Source organism: Hippopotamus amphibius, chromosome 12 (assembly GCF_030028045.1).
Source record: "Hippopotamus amphibius kiboko isolate mHipAmp2 chromosome 12, mHipAmp2.hap2, whole genome shotgun sequence".
Lineage (NCBI taxonomy): Eukaryota > Metazoa > Chordata > Mammalia > Artiodactyla > Hippopotamidae > Hippopotamus > Hippopotamus amphibius.
The window spans coordinates 52,152,455-52,176,130 of NC_080197.1; the positions used below are offsets into that span (position 1 = coordinate 52,152,455).

The 23,676-nt window shown below is 36.4% G+C and overlaps 1 pseudogene; it reads right to left on the reverse strand.

The window, feature by feature from the left end:
• Positions 1 to 5,058: 5,058 nt before the first annotated feature.
• LOC130833989 (NF-X1-type zinc finger protein NFXL1-like) lies at positions 5,059 to 22,129 on the reverse strand (annotated as a pseudogene).
• Between the last annotated feature and the right edge of the window lie 1,547 nt (positions 22,130 to 23,676).

A 23,676-nucleotide genomic window follows, 5' to 3' on the forward strand; every position in this document is an offset into this window, starting at 1 on the left:
TTTTTTAACTCCAAAATTTCTGATTCCTTTTTATAATTTCTATGTCCTTATCAATATTCTATATTTCATAAGGCATCAGTCTCCTAGTATCATTTAGTTTTTCATTTAATTTCTTTGTGCTCTTTAAGCAAATTTAAGATAGTTGATTTTAAGTTTTATCAAGTAAGTCCAATGTCTGGACTTCTTCAGTGATGGTTTATATATAAATTGTGTGTGTGTGTGAATGGGCCATACTTTCCTGTTTATTTATATGCTTTGTAATTTTTTTGTTAAAAACTCAATATTTTGAATATTACAATGTGGAAACTCTGAAAGTCAGATTTTCTCCTTTCCTAAAGGTTGCTGCTGTTGTCTGCTGAGGGCTGCAATTGTCCATTTGTTTTGTGAATTCTCCAAGCTGCTTTAGCAAAGAATTGTTTTTCCTTGTTATATGTAGTCACAGAATTCTCTGTTCCATTATCTCAGCATTCAGCTAGTGACCTGACAAAGGTTTCCTTAAATGCTGAAATTTAACAAACTTTTTCTCCATTAAGTACTTCTCTGGTTGCTATAAAACTTTCATTAGATTCTAGGGTTCTACAGCTTTTTATCAGGATTGCTTTGGCAATTCAGTGTCTTTTGTGGTTCAATATAAATTTTATGATAATTTGTTGTAGTTTAGAGAAAAATGCCCTCAATATTTTGATAGGGATTGCATTAAATCTGTAGATTGCTTTTTGTAGAATACTCTTTTACAATAATATTGATTCTTCCAATCCAAGAGCACAGGATATCTTTCCAGTTCTTTGAATATCTTCAGTTTCCATTATAATATTTTGTACTTTTCAGCATATGTTTTTCACCTCCTTGCTTAAGTTTATTGCTAGGGTTTTCATTTGTTTTTTGTTTCTTTGATTGATTTTGATTTTGGATGTGATTTTAACCAGGATTTTTTTTAACTTTCTCTTTATGATGTTTTGATAATTTATTAGCATATAGAAATGTAACAGATTTCTGTACATTACTCTTGTATCCTGCAATCTTGCTGAGTTAAGTTAATAATTCTAATAGTTTCTGAGTGGAAACTTTAGGATTCTCTACATAGAGTATCATGTCATCCTCAAATGGTGACAATATTACCTCTTCACTTCCAATTTGGATAACTTTTATTTCTTTTTCTTATTTGATTACTGTGAATAGGACTCTTAATACTATGTTACATAGGAGTGGTGAGAGTGGGAACCCTTGTTTTGTTCCTGAATTTTGTGGGAAGGCTTTCAGCTTTTCACTGTTGAGTATCTTGTTGGTTGTGGGATTGTTGTAAATGGCCTTTGTTATGTTCAGATATGTTTCCTTTATACCCACATTGATGAAAGTCTTTATCATTAATAGATTTTGGATTTTGTCAAATGATTTACTAGGTCTATTGAGATGATCATGTGTTTTTTGTCTTTCCTTTTGTGATGTGGTATATCAAATCAATTGATTTGCATATGTTGAGCCATTCTTCTGACCCTGGAATAAATCCAACTCAATCATGGTGTATGCTATTTTTTTATGTATTGTTAGATTAAGTTTGTTAATATTTTGTTGAGAAGTCTGCATCCATATTCATCAAAGGTGTTGGCCTACAATTTTCTTCTTTTGTAGCATCTATATCTGTCTTTGGTATCAAGATGATGGTGGCCTCATAGAATGAATTTGGAAGGGTTCCCTCCTCTTCAATTTTTTGGAATAGCTTGAGAAGGATAGATATAAGTTCTTTGTACATTTGGTAGAATTCCCCAGTGAAGCCATTCAATCCTGGACATCTGTTTGCAGTGATTTTTTTTTTTTCAAATAACATATCCTATTTCACTTCTAGCAATTGATCTGTTCAATGTATCTGTTCCTTCTTCATTCAGTCTTGGAAAGCTGTGTATTTCTAAAAATTTGTCCATTTCTTCCTGGTTAACCAATTTGTTGGCATAACTGTTCACAGTATTCTCTTATGATTTGTTTCATTTTTTGTTTGTTTGTTTTGTTTTGTTTTTTATATTTCTGTGGTATCAGTTGTTATTTCTCCTCATTCATGTCTTATTTTGTTTATGTAGGTCCTCTCTCTTTGCTTCTTGGTAAGCCTGGCTAGAAGTCTGTTAATTTTGTTTACCTTTAAAAAAAAGGTTTTTTTGATCTTTTTTTAACTCTCTTTTATTTATTGTCTCACTCATCTTTATCACTTCCTTCCTTCTACTGACTTTGGATTTTGATTTTTTTATTTTTCTATTTCTTTCAGGTGTCAGGGTAGGATATAATTGAGATTTTTCTTGTTTCTTGAGGAACTCCTGTATTAAATTCTCTCTTAGGACTATTTTTGTTGCATCCCATAGATTTTGTGAGATTGTTTTCATTGTTTGTCTCTAATTATTTTCTGATTTCTTTTTTTTATTTCATCACTGACATTGTTTTTTAAGTAGCATGTTGTTAAGTCTCCATATGTTCATTATTTTACAGTTCTTATTTCTATAGTTGAATTCCAGTTTCGTATATTGAGGGTCAGAAAAGATGCTTGTAATAATTTCTATTCACTTAAGTTTGTTGAGGCTTATTTTATGATCTAGTATGTGGTCTAGCCTAATGAAAATTCCATGTGTGCTTGATGAGAATGTATGTTCTTGTTTTTGGATGTAGTCTTCTGTAGGTATCAGTTAAGTCCAACAGCTCTATTCTGTTATTTAAGACCTCTGTTTCACCTTGTTGAATTTTTGTCTGCATGATCTGCCCATTTATGGCAATGTTAAAGTCTCCTACTCTTGTTGTATTATTGCTAATTTCTCTCTTTGTTAGTATTTGCTTTACATATTTAGGTTCTGGCATACTGGGTGAATTTTTTTGTTAGAGTACCAAAATTTATTTTTTTCTCTCATTATAAGAGGAAAAAATTAAATCTGAGTTATATTTTACTGGTACACTAGTTTCTCAGGAGCCAACTGATTTTCACCAAGTGCAGAGAGAAATGTCAACTTTTTTTGGACAATTTTTTTTCAGATCTTTATTGGAGTATAATTTCTTTATAATGTTGTTTATTTTCTGCTGTACAACAAAGTGAATCACCTATATTTATACATATATCCCCATATCCCTTCCCTCTTAAGCCTCCCTCTCAGCTGCCCTATCCCACCCATCTAGGTCATCACCAAGCATTGAGTTGATTTCCCTATGATATGCAGCAGCTTCCCACTAGCTATCTGTTTTACATTTGGTAGTGTATATATGATGATGCTACTCTCTCACATCATCCCAGCTTCCCTTTATCCACGCACGTCCACAAGCCCATTCTCTAAAGCTACATCTTTATTCTTGCCCTGCCACTAGGTTAATGCAGTACTACTTTTCTAGATTCCATATATATGAATTAGCATAGGGTATTTCTTTTTCCCTTTCTGACAACTTCACTCTGTGTGACAGACTATAGGTCCATCCACCTCACTACAAACAACTCAATTTCATTCCTTTTTATGGCTGAGTAATATTACATTGTATATATGTGCCTCACCTTCTTTACCCATTCATCTGTCAATGGACATTTTGTTTGCTTCCATGTCCTGGCTATTGTAAATAGTGCTGCAATGAGCATTGTGGTACTTGTATCTTTTTCAATTATGGTTTTCTCAGGATATATAGCCACTGGTGGGATTGCTCAGTCATATGGTAGTTCTACTTTTAGTTTTTAAAGCAACCTCCATACTGTTGACCATAGTGTCTGTATTAATTTACACTCCCACCAACAATGCAAGAGCATTCCCTTTTCTTTTCTTTTCTTTATTTTTTTGGGGGGTGTGTTTTCAGTATTTTACTAACAAATGAATTGGCAAAAGAACAACTTACCTGGTAATACGCCCTTTCCCCCATTTAGCATCCACCACGTGCTCCCCCACGATGGCAGGGGTCTAACATGGTTTGCTAGACAAGTTCTCAGTAGCTCTGAGTCTTTCATCCAACTCAGTCACCCTCACAACTGCTCAGGGGCAGGAAGAGATTTCCCTTCATCAAAAGGGCAAGAGAGAGAGAGAAGCTCCTGTTTGGATGCCAGGGCTACATGGGCAAGCCAGGCCTTTATTCCTTTTGGAGGATGGCACTGATTCTTCTTCCTAGGACAGAGTGCCTCTGCCCACAGCATCAGTCTTCTGGAGGTTAGCTTGGTCCATGAAAGCCCTGAGTAGAGCCTCAGCATCATGAAGGCATCGTCCTGTCCCTCAGACTAGCTAAGAGGGCACCCTGTGATCTTTGTCGGCAGACAGGGGAGTCCAGGACTAAGACAAAAGCCCATGGTGGGTCCTTTCTTTGGCACAAAGTCCCTACAGAACCTTGGATGAGTCAAATCCCCACACTGTACCCCCCTTAGTATCTACAGCTATGAAGTGGGAATAATATCAACATATGAGGAGGTACTGAGGAGGAACATTTCCGGTAAAACACTTCTGTTCATTGAGCACCTTTTCCCCAAGAAACATGGCACCAACTCTGCACCATGTCCTCAACACTTCAGTGAACACAGCAGTGACCAACTCACTCTCCCTGGTCTTTGGGCAGGCATTTGTATGAGCTCAAAGTCTCATTCCTCTAATTTCAAATTAAAATAATCATGGCTGTGCATCAACATCTCTTCATAGTATGTTTACAGTAAATAAAATGGCTCATACTTTTCCTGCAGAACTGTAACAGCAACCCAGGGATTCTCCCAATCACAGTGCCCAAACAGCTTGATTTGCACCATGAAGGCAGGACTCCTGGAAGTTCCACCTCAGCAGACCATGGATGTTTCAGACATCCAAGACAGAGACACCCACAGGAAAATATGCCCTCAGAAACAGACAATCCATTTCTCATCTTCAAAGACTTTGGCCTCCTCTGGCTTTATCAAGTTTCCATTTAAGCAAATCTCCATTATGCCAGTGTTCTTCTGTAATGCATCTGCCAGCTGGGCAATCCCCTTGGCTGTGATCTGGTTCTGGATAAGCCATAAATGTTTCAATGTCTGGTTGACTTTCAACATCTCTGTCAAGCTCTCTGCCCCTTCATCATCAAGTTCATTTTTGGTTAGCCAGAATATTTCAGAGATGCATTATGCTGCAGGGCCCACATGAGGATCTTTCCTCCCTTCGTTGAGATGCCGTTCAATGTGAGACTTAGGTTGGTCAAGCCGGAGTGGTTCCTCAGAGCCTCTGCAAAGGCCTTTGCTCCTTCATCACCAATTTGATTGCCCCACATCCCAACTTCAAAGATGGACTTGCTGTTCTTCACAGCCAGGGTGAGACACTTTCCTCCTTCACTCATTATTTTGTTTTTTCCCAGTTTCAGATGCATGGGGATTTTGCACTCATCCAGGATTCTGGTGATGTACCTGGCTCTGACATCAGTGATTTGATTGTTGTATAAAGCTAAAAATGTCAGAATTTTGTATTTGGTCAGCTCTTCATATAGCACCTTCACCCCACTGTCGGTGATCTGGTTCACACTGAGTCTGATGACAGTGAGGAGGCTGAAGAAGGGCTGCAGTTCCCACACACCATAGTTGTTGAGATTGTGGTCGTCAAGTTCAAGTGCGAGCCACTTGCGGAAGTGGTTCAGAACGAAGATAAGGTGTCCATATGTGCATGGGTTTATCTCTGGGCATTCTACACTGTTCCATTAATCTATATTTCTGTTTTTGTGCCAGTACCATTCTGTCTTGATTACTATAGCTTTGTAGTATAGTCTGAAGTCAGGGAGCCTGATTCCTCCAGTTCCCTCTTTTCTTCTCAAGATTGCTTTGGCTATTGGGATCTTTTGAGTTTCCATACAAATCACAATTTTTTTTCATCTAATTCTGTGAAAAATGCCATAGGTAATTTGATAGGAATTGCATTGACTCTGTAGATTGCTTTGGGTAGTATAGTCATTTTCACAGTGTTAATTTTTTTCAATCCGAGAACATAGTATATCTCTCCATCTGTTTGTATCATCTCTTATTTCTTTCATCAATGTCTTATACTTTTCTGCATACAGATCTTTTGCCTCCTTAGGTAGGTTTATTTCTAGGTATTTTATTCTTTTTGTTGCAGTAGTAAATGAGATTTTTTTCCTTAATATTCTTAGTGTATAGGAATGCAAGAGATTTCTGTGTGTTAATTTTGTATCCTGCTACTCTACTAAATGCATTCATTAGCTCTAGCAGTTTTCTGGTGGCATCTTTAGGATTTTCTATGTATAGTGTCATGTCATCTGCAAACAATGACAGTTTTACTTCTTTTCCAATTTGGATTCCTTTTAATTTCTTTTTCTTTTCTGATTGCCATGGCTAAAACTTCCAAAACTATGTGTTTGAATAATAGTGGTGAGAGTGGGTACCTTTGTCTTCTTCCTGATCTTAGAGGAAATGCTTTCAGATTTTCACCGTTGAGAATTATGTTGGCTGTGGGTTTGTCATATATGTCTTTTATTATGTTGAAGTAGGTTCCATCTAGGCCCAATTTCTGGAGAGTTTTTATCATAAATGAATGTTGAATTTTGTCAAAATCTTTTTCTGTATCTATCAAGATTATCATACGGTTTTTATCCTTCAACTTGCTAATATGGTGTATCATACTGATTGATTTGTGTATATTAAAGAATCCTTGCATTCCTGGGATAAACTCCACTTGATCATAGTGTATGATCCTTTGAATATGCTGTTGCTTTCTGTTTGCTAGTATTTGGTTGAGGATTTTTGCATCTATGTTCATCAGTGATATTAGCCTGTAGTTTTCTTTTTTTGTGACATCTTTGCCTGGTTTTGGTATCAGGGTGATGGTGGCCTCATAGAATGAATTTGGGAGTGTTCCTCCTCCTGCTATATTTTGGAAGATTTTGAGAAGGATAGGTGTTAGCTCTTCTCTAAATGTTTGGTAGAATTTGCCTGTGAAGCCATCTGGCCCTGGGCTTTTTTTTCTGTTGTTGGAAGATCACAATTTCAATTTCAGTGCTTGTGATTGGTCTTTACATACATTCTACTTCTTCCTTGTCAGTCTTGGAAGGTTGTACTTTTCTAAGAATTTGTCTATTTCTTCTAGGTTGTCCATTTTATTGGCATATAGTTTGTAGTAGTCTCTCATGATCCTTTGTATTTCTGTGATGTCAGTTGCAACTTCTCCTTTTTCACTTCTAATTTTTGTTGATTTGAGTCCTCTCCCTTTTTTTCCTGATTAGTCTGGCTAATAGTTTATCACAAAACCAGCTTAACTTCTCACAAAACCAGTTTTTAGTTTTATTGATCTTTGCTATTGTTTCTTTCATTTCTTTTTCCTTTATTTCTGCTCTGATCTTTATGATATCTTTCCTTCTGCTAACTTTGGAGGGTTTTTTGTTGTTGTTGTTGCTCTTTCTCTAATTACTTTAGGTGTAAGGCCAGGTTGTTTGAGATTTTTCTTGTCTCTTCAGGTAGACTTGTATTGCTATAAGCTTCCCTCTTAGGACTGCTTTTGCTGCCTCCCATAGGTTTTGGGTTGTCATGTTTTCATTGTCATTTACTTGTAGGTATTTTTTTTTTATTTCCGCTTTGATTTCTTCAGTGAACTCTTGGGTGTTTAGTAGCATATTTTTTAGTCTCCATATGTTTGTATTTTTTACAGTTTTTTTTTTCCTGTAATTGATATCTAGAGTCATAGCATTGTGGTCTGAAAATATGCTTGATATGATTTCAATTTTCTTAAATTTACTGAGGCTTGATTTGTGAGCCAAGATTTGATCTGTCCTGGAGAATGTTCCATGTGTACTTGAGAAGAAAGTGTATTCTGTTGTTTTTGGAAGAAATGTCCTACAAATATCAATTAAGTCCACCTGATCTAATGTGTCATTTACAGCTTGTGTTTCCTTGTTTATTGTCTGTTTGGATTATCTGTCCATTGGCGGAAATGGGGTGTTAGAGTCCCCTATTATTTTGTTACTGTTGATTTCCCCTTTTATTGTTGTTAGCATTTGCCTTATGCTATTGAGGTGTGGTATTGGGGCACCTTATGGTAGTGAGGTTCTCCTCTGTTGGGTGCATAGATATTTACAATTGTTATACTTCTTCTTGGATTGATCCCTTGACAATGATGTAGTGTCCTTCCTTGTCTCCTGTAATAGTCTTTAATTTAAAGTCTATTTTGTCTGATATGAGTATTGCTACTCCAGCTTTCTTTTGACTTCCATTTGCATGGGTTTTCTCTTTCCATCCCCTCACTTTCAGTCTGTATATGTCCCTAGATCTGAAGTGGGCTTCTTGTAGACACCATATATATGAGTCTTGTTTTTGTATCCATTCATGCAGTCTGTGTCTTTAGGTTGGAGTATTTAATCCATTTACATTTAAGGTAATTATTTTATGCATGTTCCTATTGCCATTTTCTTAGTTGTTCTGGGTTTGTTTTTGTAGGCCTTTTCCTTCTCTTGTGTTTCATGCCTAGAGAAGTTCCTTTAGCATTTGTTGTAAAGCTGGTTTGGTGGTGCTGAATTTCTTAACTTTTGTTTATCTGTGAAGCTTTTGATATCTCCATCAAATCTGAATGAGATCCTTGCTGGATAGAGTAATTTTGGTTATAGGTTTCTCTTTCATCACTTTAAATATATCCTGCCACTCCCTTCTGGCCTGCAGAGTTTCTGCTGAAAGATCAGCTGTTTAACCTTATTTGGGTTCCCTTGTATGTTATTTGTTGCTTTTCCATTGCTGTTTTTAATATTTTTTCTTTGAATTAATTTTTCTTAATTTGATTAATATGTGTCTTGGTGTGTTTCTTCTTGGGTTATCCTGTATGGGACTCTCTTCACTTCCTGGTTGTGACTATTTCCTTTCCCATGTTGGGGAAATTTTTGACTATAATCTCTTCAAATATTTTCTCAGACCCTTTCTTTTTTTCTTCTTCTGAGACACATATAATTTGAATTTTGGTATGCTTAATGTTGTCCCCAAGGTCTCTGAGACAGTCCTCCATTCCTTTCATTCTTTTTTTTTTATTCTGCTCTGCAGCAGTTATTTCCACCATTCTATTCTCCAGTTCACTTACCCATTATTCTCGGTTATTCTATTGATTCCTTCTGGAGTATTTTTAATTTCAGTTATTGTGTTGTCCATTACTGTTCATTTGCTCTTTAGTTCTTTCAGGTCCTTGTTAAATATTTCTTTCTTTCTCTCTATTCTTTTTCAAGATTTTGGATCATCTTTACTATCATTACTCTGAATACTTTTTTAGGCAGTTTGCCTATATCTTCTTCATTTATTTGGTCTTGTGGGTTTTTATCTTGCTTCTTTGTCTGCAAGATATTTCTCTATCTTCTCATTTTGTCTAATTTACAGTATGTGAGATCTCCTCTCCCTAGGCTGCAGGGTCATAGTTCCTCTTCCTTCTGTTCTTTGCCCCAGTGGTGGGGGGTGGGGTCCTGATGGAAAGGACAGGTGCCTGCATTCTGGTGGGTGGAGCTGAATCTTTTCCTCTGATGAGCATGGCTGTGTCAGGTGTGTTTTGTGGGTGTCTGTGAGCTTATTATGACTTTAGATAGTCTGTGTGCTGATGGGATTGTTTGTGTTCCTGTCTTAATTTTTTTTTTTTTTTTTTTTTTTTTGGTGTGAGGCATCCAGTGCTGGGAGCTGCAGGCAATTGGTAGGAGCTGGGTCTTGGATTCTGATAGAGACTTCTGTGAGAGCTCTTGGCATTTAATCTTCCCTGGGGCCAGGATTTCTCCAGTGATTCAACATCCTGGACTCAGTGCTCCCACCCTAAAGCCTCAGGCCCAAATTTTGGTGGAGGAACTAGCAATAAAGGGGATTAGAAATAATACTAACAAAGCTCCAGACAAACGGTAAAAAGTTAAATCAAACAAATAGTAACAGCAACAGGGAAACAGGCACACACACAAAAGAAACAAAAATAGAACCAATTACAACAAAAATAAGAGAACAACCAGACAAGCAAAAGAGTCCCAGAACAAAATCAACAATTAAAAAGAAAACAAAGAAAAACACAGACTAAGAAAAAAAAAAAAGAAAGAAAGAAAACCAGAGTGCAAACTGAAGAATGAATCAAAGAAACAAAACAAACCACCAAAATCAATTAGAAAAACAAAATAGAGAAAGGGAAAGAAGACAGAACACAGAAGAGCAACATAGAAATGTAAATATAAAATAAAATAAAATTATAAAATATATGAAAGAAAAGAAAAAATAAAAAGACCAACAAAACCCCAGAGAAATGGTGAAAACAAAATCAACAAACAAAAACAGAAACCAGGAAACACACCACCCATGCTATAAAACAAAAACAGAGCCAAATAAAACAAAAAGCAAGAGAACAACCAGATAAACAGAAGAACCCAAAAATGAAAGCAAACAATTAGAATCAGAACTAAGAAAAACACACAACCTAAAAACAAAACCAAAGTAGTGTACCAACTGAAGAATAAAGCAGGGAAACAGAACAAACCAATATAAGTGATTAAAAATAAAATTATATAAAATAAAATAAAAAGGAAAAAACACAGAACAACAGAAAAGCAAAGTAGAAATGGAAATATTATATATATATATATGAAAAAGAAGGAAAAATAAGGGAAAAGAACACAAAACAGCAGAAAAGCAAACTAAACATAGAAATATATAAAAAATAAAAATAAAAAATATGTTATAAAACACAACAATCCCAGAAGACTAAATTAAAAAAAAAAAATACTAAAACAACAACAAACAAAAAACAAAAGCCAGAACCAACAACAGAAGGAATCAAATCATAATAAAATTAATAGTCACAATTATGTTTCCCTGGGATCTCAGCTGTAAATGTCCTTGCACACCGTTTGACCCACAGGCCACTTCTGCCTCCCCAAGTAGCCCTCCTTTGCCTCTGAGTTGGTCTCTGGACCTGCTGTGGGCCCTGTGGGGACTGCTCACACTCTGATCTGGCCCAATTCCTGCATGTGCTTGCCCTCAAAGTCCACTGATGCTAGAACTAGACAGGTTTCATTTGTGGGAACACTCAGATATTCCATAGACACAGGTTCTACTTAGTTGATGGAGGGGATTTAATCTGTAGCTTGTATAGCTGATGGAAAGATTTTTGATCTTCTTCCTTAGTCCTCCCATCCCTGGGGTTCAGCTTTGGTTTTATCCCCACCTCTGCATGTGGTCCACCCACAGGAGTCTGGTCCTTGGGCTGCCTTGGAGCTCTCAGGTCTGCCTCAGTGAGATGGTATGGCACAAAGGTGGTATGGCTGCTTGGATCATGGGAGTCCCAGTGGTGCCAATGCACAGGGAAGCCAGAGGACCTGTGCATAAGGGATGTGTATATATTAATGAGTGTTATGTCCCCTTCTTGTATTGATCTCTTTATCATTATATAGTGCCCTTCTTAAATTTATTTTATTGAAGTATAGTTGATTTACAATGTTGTGTTAATTTCTGCTGTACAAAAAAGTGATTCAGTTTTTTATATATGTACAGTCTTTTTTATATTCTTTTCCATTATACTTTATCACAGGATATTGAATATAGTTCCCTGTGCTTTACAGTAGGACCTTGTTGTTTATGCATTCTGTCCATAATAGTTTGCATCTGCTAATTCCCAATGCCCAATGCATCCCTCCCCCATTGCCCCTCCCCCTGGTAAACACAAATCTGCTCTCTATGTCTGTGACTCTGTTCCATAGATAAGTTCATTTGTGTGATATTTTAGATTCCACATATAAGTGACATCATATGTTATTTGTCTTTCTCTTTCTGACTTACTTCATGTAGTATGATAATCTCTGGGACCACTCATGTTCCTGCAAATGGCAATATGATGTATGCCCTTTATTGTCTTTCATTATAGCCTTTATTTTTAAAGTCTATTTTGTCCAATGTAAGTATTGCTACCCCCACTTTCTTGTCATTGCCATATGCATGAAATATCTCTTTCCATTGCCTCACTTTCAGTCTGTGTGTGTCTTTCACCCTGAAGTGGGTCTCTTGTAGGAAGCATATTGCAGGTTCTTATTTTTTGTATCCAATCAGCCACCCTATGTCTTCTGATTGAAGCACTAGGTTTTTTGACATTTAAAGTAATTATTGATAGATATGTACTTATTACCATTTTATTCCTGTTTTCCAGTTGTTTTTGTAGTTCTTTGTTCATATATTCTTCTTTTTGTTGTTCCCTTCATGGATTGATTATTTTATTTTGTGGTATTCTTGAATTACTTTCTTTTTTGGTTTTTGTGTATCTATTGTAGGTTTCTAATTTGTGGTTACATGAGGTTCATAGATATTGACTCATAATTATATCTACTTGCTTTAAGCTGATAGTCACAAGTCCAAATACATTCTAAGAGATCTAAAATTTTACTCACCTTCTCCACATTTTCTGTTTTGTATGTCCTATTTTATATCTTCATGTGTATCATTTTACTGTTTATTGTAACTATAGTTGCTTTTACATTTTTTTCAATTTTTAATCTATGTGCTGAATTATTTAAGTGATCCTTAATGCTTACTATATATTTGCCTTTTCTATTTGGGATTTTCCCTTTCCTGTAGATTCTTGCTTCTTTTCCATTTAGAAAAAATCCTTCAACTTTTCTTTTAGAGTAGGTTTAGTATTACTGAATTCTTTTAGTTTTAGTAAGTCTGAGAAATTCTATATCTCTCCTTCTATTCAATGATAAAGTTGCTGGGTAATGTACCCTAGGTTGCCAGTTTTTCCCTTTCAAGACTTTGACTATGCCATTCTCTTCTGGCCTGCAAATTATCAGCAGAGAAATCAGCTGATAAGCTTATGAGGCTTCCTTAAAAATAACTCTTTGTTTTTCTCTTGCTGCCTTTATAATTCTCCCTTTATCTTTTTTCCCTGTCATTTTAATTATGGTATTTCTTGATGTGGGTCTCTTTGATTTCATCTTGTTTGGGACTCTCTGTGCTTCCTGTACCTGGATATGTTTCCTTCTTTAGGCTTGGGAAGTTTTCAGCCATAATTCCTTAAAAGACATTTTCAGTTCCCTTTTCTATCTTTTCTCCTTCTAGAATCCCTATGATATGTACATTGGCACAATTTATTATTCCATAGATCACATGTGCTACTTTCATTTTCTTTCATTTGTTTTCTGTCTGTTGTTCTGATTGGGTGATTTCCATTATTCTGTCTTCCAGATCACATATTCATGATTTTTTGCCATTTAGTCACCTATTCATTTCTTCTTGAATGATTTAATTATCAACTTTTGTTATATTTTCTATTTCTTTGTTAAAAAGATCTGCTTTTATATCAATAATCTCTCTTAATTTAATTAGCATTTTTACTACCACCTTTCTGAATTCAGTATCTGATAGATAATGATCTCCTTAATTTTTCAGAGGATTTTCCCCCTGCCTTTTCATCTTACCCATCTTTCTCTGTCTCTACGAGTTTAGGAGTAACAGTTATCTATTGCAATCTTGAAGGGGTATTTTTATGTGGGAGCACCCGTGTGTAGACTGAATGTGTTGAATGTCTTTGATGTGGACAAAAGCCATGTCTTTCCTCAAGGTATTTGGGAGTTATCACCTTGCAGAGGATGTGGTTGTTGCTGGAAGGCCCAAAGCTTGCACAGCTTGTGTGAAATGGTACTTTCCTTTTGCTCCATGGCTGTTGCCACTCTTTTAGGGGTGAGGCCTTCTCCATAGTTGCTACAGCAGAAGCCCTGAGGGTCAGGCTTGAGCAGGCTCTCTTCCCTTTGAGTTTGTGTTTTGCCTCAAAGGATAGGAGTAATGAAGTAAGTGAGGTTCATGTCCTCACTTTTCTCTATATCCTCACCAACATTTTTATCTATCTATCATCTATTATTTATTTATTTATTTATTTATTTATTTATTTATAATACCATTCTAACAAATATGAGGGAATAGTTCACTGTGGTTTTGATTTGAATTTCTCTGATGATTAGCAATGTTGAGCATCTTTTTTATCCATTTATTGGTCATCTGCCTGTTTTCTTGAAAAAATGTCTACTCAGATCTTCTCCCCATTTTTTTAATTGGGTTTGTTTGTTTGTTTGTTTTGACTAACATATGAGTTCCTTTTATAGCTTGGATATAAACCCTTGTTGGAGATATCATTTGCAAATATCTTCTCCCATTCAGCAGGTGGTCTTTCCATTTTGTTGATGGTTTTCTTCACTGTGCAAGAGCTTCTAAGTTTGATGTAGTCCCATTTGCTTATTTTTCCTATTGTTTCCCTTGCTTGAGGAGACATAGCCAAACAAGTATTGCTAAGATAATTTTTCACAGAACTAGAAAAAATAATTCCAAAATTTGTATGGAAACACAAAAGACCCCAGATAATCAAAACAATCTTAAGCAAGAAGAATAAAAGAGGAGGTATCATGCTCCCTGAGTTCAAAATATACTACAAAGCTACAGTTATCAAAACAGTTTAGTACTGGCACAAAAACAGACACATAGATCATTGGAACCCAAAGTTATCTGGGCAACTAATCTATGATAAAGGACACAAGGATATAAAATGAGGAAAAGACAGGCTCTTCAATAAATTATGTTGGGAAAACTGGACAGCTACAGGTGAAAATATCAAACTGAACTACTTTCACACACCATATACAAACATAAACTCAAAATAAAGATTTAAATGTAAGACCTGAAACATAGGCAGTATACTCTTTAACATTTGTCTTAGCAATATTTTTTTGGATATGTCTCCTCATACACACACACACACACACACAGAGTCCATCTTGTGTAATGTATTGTTTAAGGTGAGTGTTTCCTTGTTGATTTTCTATCTGGATGATCTGTATTGATGTAAGTGGGGTTTTGAAGTCTCCTACTACTATTAAGTTACTGTCTTTTTCTCCCTATGTCTGTTAATATTAGTTTTGTATGTTCAGGTGTTCCTTTGTTGGGTGCATATATATTTACAATTGTTAAATCTTCTTGTTGGATCAATCCCATTGTCATTATGTAATGTAATTTTTTGTCTCTTCTTACGGTCTTCTTTTGAAGTCTATTTTGTCTGATATAAGTATTGATACCCCAGCTTTCTTGTTGTTTCCATTTGCATGGAATACCTCTTCTACTGTGGTATTTCTGAAACAGTAAAAGAAAAGCCTTTTATTTCTGATAACTAGAAAGAAGGAGATAGGGCTAACAAATGACATAAATTGTTATTTATTCATTCATACTTATCAAATGATGATTACTGCTGGCACAGTGCAAGACAATTGGAAAAGAGCAGTAATAAATGAAGAAATGTTCTCTATCTACTAGAATTTATATCAAATTAATTATTCCATTTAAATTATGACATAGATAATAAAAAGAAAGCACAAAGTCAAAGAATTCAGTAAGGAACAAAGAAAATAGGCAGAGGTCAAGTCCCATAGGGCTTTACAGACCACATTCTGGGTATTCTATACATCTAAAGCACAATGGTGACATAATCAGAACTGTCCCTTTAAACAGTTAAACATGATGGGTTGAAAGTGTGTTTTCCTGCCCCTCTTGAAATGACAATAGAGCAATAAAGGCTATAAATCCAATAGGACAAAAAGAAAATGAGAGGACACAGGAGATGACAAAAAATGTCAACAGCTTTATAAGGTAGAAGCAAGTGAAGGAGTAGTAACTTCCCTCCTGAGTAGAGGGAGCTTAAACCTCTAGAGGCAGATAACAAATGAGAAGCTAGTGCATCACCTCACAGATCCTCAGAAAAATGCAAATATGAAGGTACCTTGTACTGATTCTGCAAAAGATGTGGGTAGGGGGCAAAGCTTTAAAAGAGTGGGTTTAGGAGCTAGTGTAATTCTTAAAGTATCTTGAGGTCAAGTCTCCATGCACAGAATTCTGATGGTCAGGTGATTACCCTTCTCCAATCTTGCAAATAAAAGGGTTTTTTCCCTGGAGATAGAAAGGCTCCAAACATGATACAACAGGATTTCAAGAAGCAAAACTGAGGCACCAGGAAAAGGAGAATTAAGTAAAAGCAGGCAGATTTTAATTATTACCCCACATCTCTAATGAAAGATTATATAGTCCCTCTCTGATATTTTGAGGTACTCCAATTCAAAGTACACTGAATCACCCTTCAGTAAAACCCACTAGTCATAAGCCTTATTAATGCACTTCAGCTCCATATTATAGTGCTCTTAAATATAAGTAGAGAGCATTTACATTTAGGCATTTATATCAGCAGACACCTGAGAAAATCCCACAACATAAAAAAAATCTAAACAAACAAACAAGCAAAAGTTATTCAGGGACACATAGTCTTTAGGGGCAGAAGCCTGGTGTGTCTCTGTTTGCCTGGCAAAGCAATAAAACTATCTTTTTCTAGTTCACTCAAAACAGTCTCCGAGAATTGGCTTGGCACCCATGTACAGAGAGGCCAACCTTTCAATTTACAGTTTTGGCAACCACAAAGGGACTGACTTGGAGATAGTCCCATGGGGGTACCTAGAGGCCAGATCACCTGGGACCCTTACTTGGGAAGGCTGAGCCCCAGTCATACCCTATCCACCACACTGCCATTGGAACTCTGAGTCTGGAATAGATGGCAGAAGAGGGATCACCCTAGAAGCTGCCCTTTTTTCCTTGAAGACATACTTCTCTTCCTCCTGCCTGGACTGCCTGGGACTTCCTACTCCAAGAAATTATTTTGGGGAAGCAAAAAAGATAGTGTCTGATGTCACAACACATCTGCCAGAATCTGGGTCTCCCCCTCACCTAGAAGCTCCTTTATATCCCTCCAAAGCCAGGAGATGGTGTGCTGCTGAGAGTGTGAAAAAGAGCAATGACCAGAGCAGGAACTTGAAGAAAAATAGAAGGGACCCTATGATGTTCTTACTGCTCACACTTCTCTAACATTGGTGGGAGTAAAACTGTGGGTACATCCCACTAGAGTAAGAAGATTACCAGAGACCAAACAGCCAAGCCTGCCTAGAGCCAGTCTTGAGACTCCTGAGAAGCAGACATCTCACGCTTTTGGAAACTATTTGTTCTGACAAGCAAAATGAAAGTTCTGTTTTCTTATCCTTTCTCATACCTTTTACCTACAAAACTGCAGATCCATATTGATTCTTTCAATAATTCTAAATGCTAGATATGTGGTCAGCTTCCTATCTCTGGGTCTTCAGGATTGCCTTAATGGATTTCCTCATACAGGGAATAGTTCAAAAATAACTGGCTACAAGTCTCTACAAAGTGCCAGGTCTGGACCAGGTTTCAGCTTATTCCTAAGGGATTGAAATCTTAATCATATAAGACTTGGATCCGGGACTTGGAACTCAAATATTTTTAATTTGGTATCTATTCCCCCAAATTTAGGCAGGACTACACCCCATCTCAGCAGGAAGTAGAGTAGTCATTGCCCCATTCCCTCAAAGATTTGGGGAAAGTTAAAACCTAAGTGGGGATTAAAACCAAATCCCCCTAAAACTGAGTTCCTCTGCTGAGTTTATGATTAACATCTCTGTGATCCAAAATGATTGTTCCCTTTCTCATCCAACATCTATTCTCCTCAAGATTGAGAAGTATCAAAGAAAAGGGGGGAATAAAATTGAGTGAGGTCCTGTGGGGCTCCTGGGCACAGAGACCCTTTTGTCCCTCACTTCTTGTAGGCAAGATACCAGCTTCCATGACCTTCCCTGGGTTCCAAAGGGCAGATTCAAACAGTTGCTAATCAAGGGAGGAGCAGCCAAGAAACCACCTGAGGCAAAATTAAAGGGAGCAGAGAAGCTTATCAAGATTAGGAGACAGACCACCTGGGGTGAGATTAAGGGAGTGCATTAGTCAAAGTTCTCTAGTGACAGAACAAGTACATTTCAAAGGTAGTAAAATTTTTGTATGCAAGAACCCCTTGATGATCATTTACTAAAATGAGAGTGTAAATAGATGAGTTTTTTTTTTGCAGATCATTAATGGATAATTCTAGGTCTCTCATTTGATCTGCATGAATTTTTGACGTAACAGTTTCACAAAATGAAAGCATAGCTCAAAGTCCAAATCCCTATTTGTAGGTTTGAAACAGGAGGGAAGGGGGCAGGGCACAACATCTGAAAGAATGACATAGCCCAAGGACATAACATAAACTGATTAGAACCAAATGGGTCCAAGATGGCCAATGAGTCAACTTCCAGGCACCATGACAGTTCCAAGGCTGACCATGAGGATCAAAAAGTGGGTGATGGCCCAATTCTGGAATACTCCATCCACTCATTAGCCTATGAAATTACCCACCATTACAAAAAACTGACAACTGCCATACCCTGGTGCCTTTCTCACCTTCTGAGATGGTCCACTCTGTCTGCAGAGTGTGTTTCTCTCTAAATAAATCTCTAAATAAACTTCTTACCTATCACTTTGTCTCTCATTGAATTCTTTCTGTGATGAGACATCAAGAACCTGAACTTCATTAAGTCCTGAAACCAGGTGTGTGATCTCAGTTGGAAGATCTTAGGGTTTGGCAGGGTTTGAGTCTTAGCCACGTGGGTTCAAGTTCCAATCAGGGTTTTGACAAGGTTCTAGTCCTGGCATGTGGGTTCAAGCCCTAATCTGAGGTGCATGGTTTCATGTTTTCTTTTTTCTTTTTCTTAAAAACATTTTTTTTCTTTGTTCTATTCAGGGAATGGTATTTTTTAATCCACACTTTGGTATTTTAATACTTAAATTGCTGCAGCTCATGATACACTAAAATGTGGCAGTCATTTCACAATATACACATAAATCATTATGTTGTACATCTTAAACTTATTCAATGTTATATGTCAATTATATCTCAATAAAACTAGAGCAAAAAAGTTATTTAGAGGAAAAAGACACATGACAGAAGCAGTGGAGGAAAGTTAAAGATACACAATTAATATGGTCTGAAAAAAAGCACAGACTACATATCTATGAAATAAGAAACAAAAGCAATTAATAAAAAGGGTGCATATTATAAAACCATAATAGCTAAAATTGTAGAAATTTAATAGTTCGTAAAAGAAAGTCAAGCATACAGGTGGCCAATAGGAATATGAAAAGATGTTCAACATCACTAATTATTATTGAAATGCAAATCAAAACTACAATAAGTTATCATCTCATATGGGTCAGAATGGCCATCATCAAAAAGTGTACAAATAATAAATCCTGGAGAGGGGGCTGAAGGAAAAGAAACTCTCCTAAACTTTTGGTAGGAATGTAAATTGGTGCAGCCACTGTGGAGAACAGTATGGAAGTTCTTTAAAAGATTAAAAATAGAGTTCTCATATGATCCATCAATCCCAATCCTGGGCATATATCCAGAAAAAACTCTAATTCAAAAAGATACATGCACCCCAATGTCCATAGCAGCAGTATTTACAATAGCCAAGACATGGAAGCAACCAAAATGTCCATCAACAGATGAATGGATAAAGAAGATGTGGCACATGTATACAATGGACTGCTACTCAGCCATAAAAAAAGAATGAAATAATTCCATTTGCAGCAACATGGATGGACCTAGAGATTATCATACTAAGTGAAGTAAATTAGACAGAGAAAGAAAAATATCATATGATATCACTTATATGAGGAATCTAAAAGATGATACAAAATGAACTTATTTACAAAACAGAAACAGACTCACAGATATAGAAGACAAACTTATGGTTACCAAAGTGAAAGGAGGATAAATTAGGAGTTTGGGATTAGCAGATACAAACTACTATATATAAAATAGGTAAGAAACAAGGTCATACTATATACCACAGGGAACTATATTTCATAATATTTCATATATATTTCATATATATTTTATGACTTTCATATATATATTTAGGCTTCTGGCTTGTTCATTAGGCCAAGATTTTGAAATGCATGAAAAGAGCTTCCCACATGGACACCTAATCATTCATATTAATATTCATTTTAGAGTAGAATAAGGTAATGACTTCAGTGCAACAGGTCTAAATTTAGAGCTTCTGAAATACCAACCCAGTAACTCTAACATTGGGAAAGGTAAAAAAGAAATCTAAAGTTAAAACAAAAATATCATAAGAAAGGAATGACTGCCCTTCCACTTTAGATACCAGCTAATACTTGAATAAGAAACATAACATTAAACAAATTGAGTTAAAGGAAACAAAATTTTAAAATTCTTCTTTGTACTTCCACTACTTTTACCATATTCTAGTACCTTTCAATTACTGTGTTTTGCATCAAGCATTAGAGTTTTATACATTGATAAAATTATAGGCTCCTGAATATTTTAAATAGTAAATACTCTAGATTTAAAATTTGGTGTGAAAAATTTTAATGCAAACATTAATTATACAAAAATTAAATAGCAAAACCATTTAAAAGGACTTACAATTCAATCAAATTTGACTTACTGATATTTCTCTATCAGTTTATTTTCATAAGAACTGATTATTTCCAGTTGAAAAAAAATCTACTTATAGGATTATGGTAAGAAGAAATAAGAATAAAGTACATAAAGCTCATAAGCCTGTGCTCAGCATACATTGCTCATGAATATTAGTTTTTCTTTTATTATTACTTTAAAAAAAACACATACAAGTTTTACAAAACATGCCAACTTCAGTTAAAAGCTTCTTAACACAAGGCATAGCCACATGTGAGGAATCTAGCCTGACATGTTTTGAAAACAATTATGTTTTCCTCTGAATAATATGCTACATAAAATTTTACATTAACAGCTGATAAAAATTCCTCAGTAATAAACCAGTTTCTGGAGTCTAATTATATAGCTTCATGTTATAATTTAAGAGGTCTTCTAGAGAATATATATACTTTTTTAAAGTACAAAGTTACATGATCAGGAAAAGTACCTTTTAATAAGTACCAAAACATTGTGAAGTATTCCTCTTACTACACATATGGCTCAGTTTCACCTTAATTTAAAAAAATGTAAATAGTAAGTGAAACAGTTATGTTAATACAAGGAAGCACAATGAACAGCTAATGTTACCCTGCCACTGGCTATGTCTTATGAAATATTTTACAATTTCACTCATGCTTTTACTATTAAACAGTGTTATATTGCCACTTCTGGTATGCTAATTAAGATAAAGCTTAACATTCTGTCCTTCTAAACAACAGCAGGAAGAGAATGCAGAGATGAATGTGAATATATATATACACACACACACACACACACACACCCCATGTCCTACAACATTCACTTTCTTTTTTTAATTTATTTATTTATTTATTTATTTATTTATTTATTTATTTATTAGCTGTATTGGGTCTTTGTTGTTGCTTTCTCTAGTTGTGGTGAGTGGGGCCTACTCTTCATTGGGGTGTGCAGGGTTCTCATTGTGGTGGCTTCTCTTTTTGTGGAGCATGGGTGCTAGGTGCATGGGCTCCAGTAGCTGCATCATGTGGGCTCAATAATTGTGGCTTGAGGGCTGTAGAGCACAGGTTCCATAGTTGTGGCACACAGTCTTAGTTGCTTCCCAGCATGCGGGACCTTCCTGGACCAGGGATCGAACCCATGTCCCCTGCATTGGCAGGCAGATTCTTAACCACTGCACCACCAGGGAAATCAGGCATTCACTTTCTAATATTACAAATTTACCAATTTATCTAAATCTAACCTGAGGTCTATTAATAGAGCAAACAGGTTTTAACCCACATCATGGGCTATGTACCATGCAAACACTGAAACCACAACTGCACACACTGGAAAGAGATAATATTTATATTTTTGCCACAGCATTAGCTCAACTGCCCCTTCATCTCTCTTCCTGTTCTTCTTCCAACAACACTTCAGTCTGTTTTCAAAAGCCTTCAGTTCAGCCTGTTGTCTTCATTTATTTCCTCTTAAGAGCAGCTTTGGCTTCTGCATCTTTTACCTCAGATGCTTTCTGCTTCATTTCCTTGCATTGTGTCACATTCTGTGGAAATCTGATTTTCACGTACCTTGTTGCACTGCAATTCCTTTTGTACTCTTTTACAAGGACATCTAAGTTTCACCTTTTGGTTGCAATTAAAGGGACATTCACCAGGATGTCACATTTCTTTACATCTATGACTACAAGCAAGCTCTTTAGGACACTGATTTTTGCAACAACTAAGGAGGTTCTTTTCATTTACATCAGCTGTGGTTATTTTTCTACACTCCACATAGAGATTTGTGATCTTGCAGTGACATTTTGCTCTAAGCATTTGAACACAGAGAAGAATGGAAAAGAATATGAAAAAGAATACATATACATATACACACACATACATATATATGTCACTTTATTGTACACCAGAAACTAACATAACATTGTAAGTCAACTATACTTCAATTTAAAAAAAGAAAGAAAAAGAAAATCAAGGAAATTTCCCAAAATTTCAACTGCAAGATGTAGGGAGTGGTAGAGATAGAAAGTAGAAGGATAACAAAATAAAAGATGCAATCCTAGTGGTCCAAAATCCAACATAAAGGAGTTCCAGAGAAACTAGAAATAGAAAGAAATAAAAAAATAGAAATCAAAGAATAATTGAAGGAATAAATCAATAAAATTTCTAAAAATTGAATCTCTGAAATGCTCACTGAATATCTGTCAGGATAAATGAACAAGTGAACACAGCAGAAAAAGAGAAGACACCAAACCCTCCAGAGTGATGAATCAGGTTGATTACAAGGATCTGGACCCAGAGGAGAACAGGACTCCCCAATAGCAATACCGATGCCTGCTGGTCAGAAATCTGGTCATCATCATCACCAGTTGGGTGTGAATGGCAATTCCATTCTCCAAATTAAGGAATATGGAGCAGGCCCAAGCATGGGCAGGAAGTCAGAATTGGGCCCTTGTGAGCTTGAGCTACTGTAGAACACAGAAAAGGTAGGTGGTAAAGCTTTAAGTAAATTAAAATGTAATATTTGCCTCTGATCTTCATTTTCAGACTGAGCTCAGCTGTTCTGATATTTCCTCATTTACTCACCTTCTTACTTCCTGTCTTTGGGGTCAAGTGATATTTAAAATTATTTGAATGAAAAAAATGTTGCCTGCCACATCAGTAAACAAAGGATGTTGCAGCCATCAAGCCATCACATTGCAGCCACCCCAAAGGTGAGCCCTTGAGGGAACTTGAGATAGAAACAGGATGCCTGCCATCAAGCAGTCAATCACTGCAGCTGAGGCAGGAGACAGATGGGCCCCCAGGACGAACGGTCTGAGTTTGTTCCCTGTGGACAGATACTCCGAGACAGGAATAACAAGACAACTGGGAGAGGAGACTGAGCCCTGCCCAGATAGAAGATAAGAGACGACATATTCCTCATTCTCGAAGTCAGCAGATCCCCCTCAACCACATATGTGCAGGAAGCCTCCTTGGAGGTCAAAAGGGGAGTGATGTCAAATGGCCAAACCTACCCATAGGCCTTGTGGGTAGAATCCATCTTGGCTAAGAGATGTGCACACACAAGCGGGAATATTCTGGGATACACCAAACATGGGCTCTGAACCAGGCAAATCAAAATGATTGGTCAAAGGAAACATGGAAGAAATGCCTCATATAAGTGATTCAAACTGCCATGATAGCCCACCCATGTGTCTATTCACACATATTCTGCTCTGTTTTTCCTAATAAATACTTTACTTCTTTCACTAATTTCTATCTTTGTGGGAATTCTTTTCTGCAAAGCCATAGGGCCAGGGCCTTGTCACTGACCACTGGTCTAAGTGGCTAGGATTCGGTGCTCTCACCACCGCAACCTTACC